Source organism: Arachis ipaensis, chromosome B06 (assembly GCF_000816755.2).
Source record: "Arachis ipaensis cultivar K30076 chromosome B06, Araip1.1, whole genome shotgun sequence".
Classification (NCBI taxonomy): Eukaryota; Viridiplantae; Streptophyta; class Magnoliopsida; order Fabales; family Fabaceae; genus Arachis; species Arachis ipaensis.
The window spans coordinates 34,081,874-34,093,825 of record NC_029790.2 but is presented as its reverse complement, the minus strand read 5'-3'; positions in this window follow the sequence as shown (position 1 = coordinate 34,093,825).

Here is an 11,952-nt window from a genome sequence, read left to right as displayed (position 1 = left end):
TAGTTTTATGGTAGTAAATATTTTCATTTGCATTTGCATGGTAGAGTAAATAAGTTTGGTAAAACAACAAATAATTTTCAAGAAATCTCTTTTAGGGCGTTCCATTGATTAGATTTGAAAACTTGTTTTTTTAAACTTGCTTGAAGTATTTTTATGGAACATAGAAAATAGCTAGAATAAAACACTTAATGAGATTTGAGATTTAATTGTGTGGTTGCACATTTTCAACCACAAATTTTGTTCTTGTGTGCTATACTCCTTTCTTGATTGTGATCTTAGATTTGCTTTAGTCTACATATCCTATATTTGATGTTTGAATGCATTGAGCATGATTGAGGTCATTTTTGAATTAAACTTACTTACCAATATAGCCATACTCTTATATCTACCCTTGTGAGCCAATATTGAGCTTTTTAATCATCTTTTGTTCTAATTATTACCACATCACAACCTTAAGCGGAAAACCATGATTTACCTTGATTAGCTTAGGTTGAGAAGTGTGTTGCATTTAAGTGTGGGGGAATTTTGGAGGAACTTTAGTAGAAAGAATAGAAGTATTTTGGGTATGTTGAAAAATTTGGAAAATGTGTGCACATTCATGTATCAATTTGCTTTAACCATATGCATTTGTCATAGAAAAAGAAAAAAAATAAAATAAAAAATGAAATGAAAAAAATAATAAGATGAGGACAAAAGTTATCCCAAAGAAAAAAGAAAAAAAAGCAGAGAAAATTTTGAATAAGAAATGCATGTGCAGATTTGAATGAAAAAGATGCATGAATGTGTATAAAAAGATAGAAATGAAGGTCAGGTTGCATTCTTATGATTTGGTTGATATAGGTTGAGTGAGATACTTGAACTAATCAAGGATTCAATCTTTTAGTCCACTTAGCCATATCTATCCCAACTTAACCCTAACCCCATTACAACCCTATGAATTCCTCATGATAATTGCATTCATGCATCACATGTTTGTTGATTGTTAGATGAAAAGCAAATCCTTGAAAGCATGATGATGGAGGAAAATTATCGGTAAAGAATTTCTCAAGGAAATCTCGTTGCAAGCATAGTTCTAAACCAACAATGAAAACTCAATCAAAATTTAATTTGTTTGTCACACTACAAACCCAATAAAAAATAAACTGAAGTATTTAAACCTCGGGTCATCTCTCAAGGAATTGCAGAAAAGTGTTTTTACTATTGGTTATGAAAAAATATCTTTTTGGGTTTTGAAATAAGGAACAAGTAATGTAAATAACAAGGAAATAAAATAACAATTAAGAAAAATCCTAGCAAGGATTGATAATTGGAATTCCTATCCCTATTATCATAGTCACTTGTGATGGTAATTGCCTTTTGCTCTCACTTAATTAACCTCTAACAATTGAAGGTAAGTCAAGTGAGCAATTTAACTTGAGTTCACAAGTTCTAATCAAAGACTAGAGTTAGTGAAGCTCAAGCTAACTAGCAACTTTCAATCACCAACCAACAAGAGACTTTGACAATTCAAGAGTCCCCAAATTACTCAATCTAAGTTAAGAACATAAAAAGCTAATTTAAAATCCAACCAACCATTTTATCAAACACTTGGTGGGTACAAAATAAAAGCATAAAAAATTAATAAGAGATAATAAAATCTAAACAACCAATTGCAAGGAATCAATAACAACCAATGAAGAAAGAAGCAATAACCATGAAAAAACATAAATTGCATTAATATGAAAATTGAATCTAACATCAAGAGTTCATAAACTAAATTGGAAAATAAATAAATCAACAAGAGAAGATAAACTAAAGTGCTAGAACAAATAAAAGTAGAAGAGAAACTAAATTAAAGTAAAGTAGAAATCTGAACTTAAGAAAAGTTAAACCTAAAAACCCTAAAACCTAGAGAGCTACATCTAAACCTAACTAATGTGTATGAATGTGTGAATGATTCCTCCTTTTTTCAGCTCCACTCTGTAGCCTCTAATAAGTATTTTTGGGCCTGAAACTAGGTCAAAAGGAGCCCAGAAATCGCCCTTAATGTTTTCTGCAAATTGCAGCACGTGACGCTCTATCACGCGTATGCGTCGCCCATGCATACGCGTCGCTTGACAAAATCCTGGTCACGCATACGCGTCATCCACGCATACGCGTCGCTTGCCTGATGCGATGATCACGCGTACGTGTCGTCCACGCGTGTGCGTCGATGCCAGCTTCTCCAAACTTCAATTTCTTATGTTCCTTCCACTTTTGCATGCTTCCTTTCCATCCTTTAAGCCATTCCTGCCCTGGAAAACCTGAAAACACTGAACACACATATCACGATATCGAATGGTAATAAGAGAGGATTAAAAATTAGTAATTTAAGGCGAAAGAAGCATGTTTTCAATCAAAGCACAAAATTAGGAAGGAAAATGTAAACCATGCAATTTATATGCATAAGTGTGAGAATAATGGATAAAATTCACTCAATTTAGCATAAAATGTACCACGAAATAGTGGTGCATCACATGATTAGAGGAGACTTGAGTGAATTGACCCTAAACACCGAGCGATTAGAGTGTATACACATCCGGTGAGGGGTTCGATCGCTCAATTCTATGCTTCCGTCTCTTCTCTTATATATTCTTGCAAGTTGCTTGTTAGTTTTTGAAAATTTCAAATCAATTCTTTGGATATTGATCACATTGCATTGATTCTTTGCCTTAACCCTAAGACTTGCTTTGGATTGATTGGAAGTCCATTGTTTGTTTTTGCCAAATCAATAGAAAACTATAGTATAGGTAGAAGTAGTTAGCATTTAGCATATTTGCATGTATGTAGGTAGTTGCATTGAATAAATTGCTCGCCCTTTTACCCTTTTCCTTTGATTGTGATTAGCATGAGGACATGCTATTGTTTAAGTGTGGGAAAATTGATGAATCCATATTTGACGATAAATTTTGGATTGATTTGAGTGGATTTCATCATATAAACCCACATTTATTCATCCAAATAGCATACTTTTGTGTTCTCTCCCTAAGTTGAGCTTAATTGTGAAAATATGCTATTTTGTACTTAATTTAATCAATTTTATCCCACTTTCATCCCATTCGATGCCTTGATAGTTTTGATGAGTGATTTCAGGTATAATAGGTAGGAATGGCTTGATTAAGATTGGAAGAAAAACATGCAATTGGGAGAAAACATGAAGAAAACAAAGGAGGAGCACATACTGGAGTGTGCGTACGCACAAGAAGCACAACAGCATGTGTGCGCACGCACAAGTGAAAGATCAGCAAGTGTTCATACGCACACAACTTTGTGCGTACGCACAGGTCCCGACACGTGACTCATTTACTGCAAAACGCTGGGGGCGATTGTTGGGCCTCTAAAGCCCAGTTTTGGACTTTCTGAAGCTGATTGAGTGCTATATCAAAGGGGCATCACTCCGTATCAAGTGGAGAGCAATTAGGGTAGATTAGAAACATGCTTTAGGTCATATTCTAGAGAGAGAAGCTCTCCCTTCTCTCTAAAATTAGGGTATATTAGGTTAAATCTCTCTTAGATTTAGGTTTAATTCTTGTTTTCATTTAGTTTTCCTTACTATTTATTGTTATTGCACCTTTGTTCTTTACTTCTATTTGTTATTTCCCTTCTTTTGTTCCTTTATGTTTATGACACTTTGTTATTTTTAATTCCAATTAATGCGATTCATGTTTTATGTTTCTTATTGTTTAATTTAGTTGTTATTATTGTTTTCATCCATATGGTAGTTGTAGAATTTATTATTTCTTGTTATTTTACCATGCTTTCTTTTTATGCCTTCCAAGTGTTTGATAAAATGCTTGTTTCAATTTTTGCCTAGTTTTTCACACTCTTGGTTGGGAAATTGTGTAATTAGGTAAACTTAAGTGGTGGATGTCCATTCTACATTGTGTGAAGATTGTTAGTTGATTTGGTTTCCACTATCTCTAAGCCTTCCACTAATAGAGTTGGCTAGGACTTGTGGATTGAGATCAATTATGCCCTTTTGACTAGTTCTCAATGTTAGGATTGACTAATTGAGATTAATTCTACACAATTACCATGTTTGTGGTCCATAACTAGGATAGGAATCCTTAATTCCCCAATTCTTGTCAAGAGCCCAGCCCTTTTTGCCATTTAATTTCCATTTTCAATGCTTTTACTTACTTTTCATTTAATTAGTTGCCATTTTAATTTCTTGCCTCTTGTAATCAAAACCCCCAAATCTCCCATAGCCAATAATAGAGCATTTTATTGTAACTCCTAGGAAAGACAACCCGAGACTTAAAACTTCGGCTATTTTGTATTGATTGTGACATCTTTGATTAAAATTTGATGTTGCTCAATTGTTGGGTTTGGACTATATTTGTAACGGCAATCCTATTTTGAGAAAAATTTCTAACCTGCTTTTGGTCTCTATCAGAACCTTCCATTGATCCTTTTGAACACAAGTCACAATTTATGACTTCTCACTAAAATTACAACGCTCTTCATTTTTGATCTGCCATGAATCATGATTTTTATGAGGGCGTTATCATTCATCGAACCATCTGTCCTACTTTTCTGGCCGATTTACCATCGCTAAAAAAGAAAGGTTTTGCCTTTGCTGATAATATTCAATTTCTGGATTGGGACCATCTTTTCAAAATAAAAAAACCTGTCTACCCAATCTTAGGTAGAGAATTCTATGCTAATATGACCTATCATGAGGGAAGCGTTCATTCATATGTGAAAGGTCGTGATCTTGTCTTGAATGAAGAATCCATTAGTGATGCTCTTAAATATACTGATGTTGGTGCTTGTGCTTACACCTCTGGTAAATAGGATAAAGTGTTAGGTGTTTCCTAATAGAGATGCTCTGGCTGTTGTTTGTAAAAATATCTCTCTCATTGATGGTCTCACACCAATTCACAAAGCCTTTGATTATCTTCATGTCCAGTTGCATCGTATAGTGAACCACATTATTCTTCTTCAAAGAGGTTCATATCAGAGGGTGTCTTTCTATGATACTATATTTTTATATGCTATTCTCACAAAATTTGAAATTTCTTTTGTATATTTAATGGTACGGTATATGTTTAATTACATGAGAAGTGAGAAAGATAAAACTCTTCCTTATGGCATGTTCTTAACTTGCATTTTTGAATATTTTAGTGTTGACTGGTCAAATGAGACATATAAAAATAGACACTCGTATCTAAAAGGAGGTGGTTCAGTGAAACAGCAAAAAAAGGGACTAACTCGAACTGAAAATGTGGTCCTTGATGATGATGATGATGATGATGACTATGAGCCTGAGGAATCTCATCCTCCCTCTGCCTCGGGGACTTCAGCTTCTACTGCACATAAATCACTTCTATATGGAGTGGTGAAGGATGTGGTATAGGAATTTGTCTCTCAATTCAACCATCAGATCACATTAAGCAAGGAGCAGAGAAAACTGGCTGCCAAGCATGAAAACTACCTTAAAATGTCCAGAAACAGGATGGCAGTTCTCATGAAATTCATTGAGGAGGGTAGTTCGGATGCTTGAGAAGATCTTTTGTTGATGATTTCTGTTTTTTTTTTTTTTTGATAATTGTCTCATGGAACAATTGTAGTTTGATTTAGATCTTATTTTGTTTTGGATGACTGTAATTATTACCGACTGTTTTATTTTGCTCTTAGTTTAATCAAACATATATGAACCTAGTACTCTAATTATGCTTATTGCAGGGATGGTTTGCACTTTGATTTCTCCCTTGACGACAAAAGGGGGAGTAGTTTGATAAAGTAGTTTAATTTTGTGAGTTGGAACATGTGATGATATGCTCTATTTTGTGTTATGCTCTATTTTGTGTTGCCTTTTGGTTTCTCTTTTGATAATATGCTCTATGTGCTTTGTTTTGTGTCGTCTTTTGGTTTCTCTTTTGATAATATGCTCTATGTGCCAAAATGAAGAGCTTCATCAGAGATAGCTAAATCTAGTTTAACTTATAACAACAAAGGCTGTTATGCATCAATCTCCTTCATGTTTTATAGTTTTGTATTTTAGTTTCAATGTATATCTTTCTGTATTGTCTTTGAGAGGTAAAAGGCAGAGAGAGAGACATTGAGAAAAAGCTTAAGATTGAAAAAGGCAAAGTGAAACACTTGAGAGAAAAGCCAAGAGTGAATTCTAATTTTCTTTGGTTGTAATTTTCTGTCTTGTGTCAAGTACCTGTGAAGTGCCCCTTGCTAAGTTGCGTAACCACTTAGTATAAAGAGTTTAGGTATTAGCATAACTAAGTCAAGTTTAGGTAAAAACTTGTGTGTCTATACAGGATTATGTGAATCCTAGAAAATTGGTGTATGTAATACTTTGACTATAGTGAAAATTTCACCACTGTTGTGGTGGAGACTGGATGTAGGTTGCATTGCACAAGGCAACTGAACCAGGATATATGACTGTGTTAACTTCTTCCTTTCTCTTGTTGTTCTGTTTTCTGAAATTTATGAGAGAAAACAAAATTGTCTCTTAAATTTTTCGCTGCACAGTTCAAACAGAAATCAAGATTGAAATTGGGTAGTAAAGGCATAATTTATTAAAGTAAAAGAAGGCCATAGACTCAACCCTCTTCTCTAAACCTTCTGTAACCTTCAATATATTCCATAAAAATAATTTCTAAAATCACTCTCACTCCAACAATAGAACTTCAAAATCACTCTCAAAATTGTTTACAAAACTCATAGCAACTTTGTGTCTAGAGTTCATATCTTGAACAACAACACCGAAACGAAAAGAACCATCAAAAAAGGTAATTAATCATCCATTTCTTTTTTTTCTTTGCTTTCTCTCTTGCATTATCTCTTGCGAAACACTAGATTCTCATGTTTTTGTATATTTAGTAGATTCTGTTTGTGTTCTCATGATAAATAGTTTGTGTGTTGTCATGATTAAGTAATTTTGGTGTTATTTCGGGTTAAATGTGGTGCTGTTGAGGTCATTGACTTGGATTTGTTATGATGAGGTCATATATAATAATGTAGTAATTATGGTGTCATCTAAAGCATATTGATAAGTTTTCTTGATCAAAAATTAATTTGGATGTATTTTTGTAGTTGATTAAATCATGTTTGTACATTTATTTTGCTGTGAGTTTGTGTATTGTCATGGTTAAGTATTTTCAGTGTCATTCTAAGTTAAATATAGTGTTCTTGAGTTTAGTGACTTGAATTTATTATAATTAGGTCATATATGATAGGTGTAGTAGTTCTAGTATCATCTAAAGTATATGATGAGTTTTCTTGATCTAAAATTAATTTGAATGTGATTTTGTGATTGGTTGGATCATGTTTGTACGCTTGTTTGGATGTGAATTTGTGTGTTGTCACGACTAACTACTTTCCGTGTCACTATGAGTTAAATGTGTTTCTCTTGAGTTTATTGACTTGGATTTATTATAATTAGGTTACATATGATAGGTGTAATAGTTATGGTGTCATTTAAAGCATATTGATGAGTTTTCTTGATCCAAAATTAATTTAAATGTGTTTTTATAGTTGATTGAATCATATTTGTATACTTGTTTTGCTGTGAGTTTCTATGTTATCATGATTAAGTATTTTCGGTATCATTCTGAGTTAAATATGGTGCTCTTGAGTTCATTGACTTGGATTTGTTATAATGAAGTCATACATGATAGGTGTAGTATTTCTGTATTATCTAAAGGATATTGAGTTTTATTGATCCAAAATTAATTTGGATGTGCTTTTCTGATTAATTGAGTAATGTTTGTGTACTTATTTTGATGTAAGTTTGTATAACGTCATTATTAAGTATTTTCAGTGTCATTTTGAATTAAATATAGTGTTCTTGAGTTCATTGACTTAGATTTTTTATAATGAAGTCATACATGGTAGGTGTAGTAGTTCCGGTATCATCTAAAGCATATTAATGAGTTTTTTTTTATCCCAAATTTATTTTGAAGTATTTTTATTGTTGATTAGATCATCTTTATGTACTTGTTTTGGTGTGAGCTTATGTGGTGTCATCATTAAATTACTATTATTATTTAAATATTTTGTTGTTATCTATTAACTACATAATTTATTATTTTTAGTCAAAATGACAAAGAAAATAGTTGCTGAAAAGATGACAAAAAATAAGGATACAACAAAATACGATGTAAGCATATATATAATGAAACAATTCTATTTTCTTTGCATAAATATATTATATAACATAATTTTTAAATCTTTGTAAAAAAAATCATCATTTGTGGTACTCTACAAGAACCATATCAGACATCTTCAATAAACTAACTCCAAAAAAGAATGCTCTTGTAGAAGAAATGTGATTCGGTACTTTGAGTCATATCCCAGAATTAAATATCACCCACAGATTTTTGGAAGAACTGGCACATTCTTTTGATTTATATCGTGGCCGCCTAGACACAAGGTATAGAGAAATTAAAATCACCCTTGCAAAGATAAAAGATGCTCTAGGTTTAAATGCAACAGATAATTTTTCTTTTGTAGTCTATTCTATCAATAAAATTTTGATATTATTTTTAAATTATTTTACTGTTATTAAATTATTTTGATGCTGTTGTAGAGTTTTTAAAAAAATAATAAATATAAATATTACTGAAGAGAAAAAGGAGGTTGTTAAAAGCTTCAAATATTTTTTTGTCATTTTTGACAAATTTTTTGCTGAAAATTAATGTGGATGGAGATGAAAATTAGCTAAATTTAAGAGAACATTCATTCTCTTCATCCAAAAGTGTTTTTTGTTGTCAACAACAGTCAACAAAATCTTTTTTATTCACATGCCAGTAATTCTTGATGCTGACAACACATATGAATAAAATTGGGCTACATGTGTACTCAACTTCCTAGTTAAAGAAATTAGAAGCCATAAAAATGACAACAAATTTTATGTAGACGGATGTTTTTATACGTTGATGATTATATACTTCACAAGTTAAAATTTTTTGATACATTAACAGATAAAACACCTAAACTTTCATGAGTTACACATTAGAAAAGGGAGAAGTTGGTTGAGAGGATCAAACGTGAGACAAAGGTTGAGATAGTAACTTAAGAAAATTCAATTCTTGTCTCATTGCATGAAAATTTTGGTGTCATTATTCGTAAAATATTGTGAGAGAAGGAAAATAAGAAAAGAAAGTTGAAAAGAAAGTGTACAAAATAAGAAAAGAAAAAAACCTATTATAGAGGATTTTTCAAAAATCGATATTGATTCTGACTATTAGTAAGATCGAAGAATTATCTATTTTATTTAAAACTATATTTTATTTAAAAATATATTTTATTTTTTATCAAAATTTTTTTATGTATTTTCAGAAGAGAAGAAATGTATAAAAAAAAACAAGTAACCAAAAAAGAAGATGAAGAAAAAAATAATAAGTCTCAAAAAGAGTAAGTATTATTATTTCGGCATCATTTTAAAATGTGTATTGGGTTTATTTACTAGAAGTTTTTGTGCTTTTCCATGATGGAAGAAAAAAAAATATGCTTCAAAAAATATAATAAAACAAAAAAAAAAATTGTTCAGACTCTACAATCAAAAAGTGGGCAAGATTCAACAAAAGCTCGTCCTAACTCTTCGTAAGCATAAGCTTCAATATCTTATATTATTTTTCTTTCTTTTTAAAAATGTTATAAAAGTTGTTATGATACATAATATGAAATTTCTCTAATTTTACTAAACAATATTTATTTTGTCCTTAGAATACCACCGGTAAATTTATCAAACGAAAATGATCCTATGTTTTAAATATAATCAAACATTCAGGGATTTGTAAATGCGCCAAGTGATTTCATGTAATTTTTCTTACCAATATTATCATATTTTACTTTCTGATTTATGACAATCAATAATAATATTTTTATATATTTTAGATTTTAGATTTATCTAATATTATCATATTTCACTTTCTGATATTATTATTAATTGCCATAAATTGAAATATAAATTTTAGATTTATCCAATATTGTTATAAATATGTATATATAATATTTTTACTTTATATTAATTTTAGATTAATAGATTTTCATTGAATAACGATTAATTTAGTATTTAACTTTTTATGTATATATAATATTTTTACGAAAAATATGAGTACTAATAATACAAAAATATCAAAACTCTCTACGATAAGGAGTACACAAAATACCAAAAATGTTATAATATAAAAATTCAAAGTATTAAAATATTAAAAAAAAGCGAAATCCAAAAGTAAATCGAATTGATAAGCATCAATTTATATGGATTGTTCCATCCAACTAAATCGAATCCAATTGATAGGAAATTGTAAATCGAATTGACTTCATTCGATTTAGTACTATAATGACTCATTCGAATTCAATGAATTCGATTTATATAGAATTATGAAGGAAAACATACAAATAACGTTATTTGGTTTGGTACTTTCACATAATATTATTATGTGTTTGGTTTATGCATGTATTTTACCCTATTAAATATATTAAATTCCTAAAAAAAATTTTAAATTTTAACATTAAAATGAGTATTTAAAAATAGTTAATAGTTATTTGTTGGGTATTGAAAGCTTTGTATTGAACTTTGGTATGATCGAGAAAGATTATAGACTAGACTTGACTATGCAGAACCAAAACAGAGAGAAATGGAACCCTCAACTTGTAGAGAAAACTGATATCATTGATTAATAATGTGTCATACATTTACAATGAGCAACCCCAAATATATATAGCATACGAAAAAGAAGGAAAACAAAACAAATCTCTAATTCAAATAGTACCAAAGAGTACCAATTAGAAATCATTAAACTAACCACTTTTAACACTCCCCTTCAAACTTAAGTGGGATTTTGAAATCATCCTAAGTTTGTCTTTAAACTTGTTGAATAAGTATAAAGACAGAAGTTTGGTCAAAACATCAGCTATTTGGTCTAATGCGGATATGTGAACAACATGAAATTCTTTGCTGTTGACCATACATCTGATGCAATGCAAAAAAATTTCTAAATGCTTGCATCTACGGTGTAAAACAGGATTGGTTGCAAGGAGGCAAGCACTCTGATTGTCGCAAAAGATAATAGGGACTATGGATTGAATAATATGTAGTTTCTTTAGTAACTGTTGGATGGACACAAGCTCACCTTGAGCAGCAGCCAGCGAGCAGTATTCTGCTTCAGTGATGCTTCTACTAACCTTGGATTTCTTATTGTTCTTTCAAGAAATAAGATTGTCTCCAAGGTAGATGCAGTAACTTGTGATGGAGCGCCTATCATCAATATCATCTGCCTAATCTGTATTAGAAAAGGCCAGTAAACGAAAGTTAGAACTCTTATAAAAAACAACTCCATGATCTAAGGTTCCCTTCAAGTATCTGAGTATCCATTTGACTGTCTTCTAATGATGCAATCTTGGTTCATGCATGAATTGAGATACCTTATTCACAGAATATGCTAGATCAGGTTTAGTTATTGTAAGATATTGAAGTGCACCCACAATAGATCTATACATTTTTGGATTTTCAAAATGGTCAGACTCATGAGCACTTAATTTTAGATCAGATACCATGGATATAAGCATAACATGACAATCAGATATGTCAGCACAACTTAGAACATCAGCAGCATATTTATGTTGATTTAACAACAACCATGTGTATTAGAAATACAATGAGTTTCAAGTCCCATAAAATAGTGAAAACAACCCAAGTCTTTGAGAAAAAAATATTATTAAGATCTGTGATTAATTTGTCAATTTTAACACTATTACTATCTGTTACAATAATGTTATCAACGTAAACAAGGAGAGAGATAACAAAATTATTATTTTGTTTAACAAACAGTAAGTAATTAGATATAATATGCTTGAACTAAAACTACATTAAGATAGAGTATTGAACCAGGTTTGTGGGTCTGTTTGAGACCATAAATGAGAAAAAAACCTGAATAAAAAATAAAAAAATAAAGAAAAATAGTATAT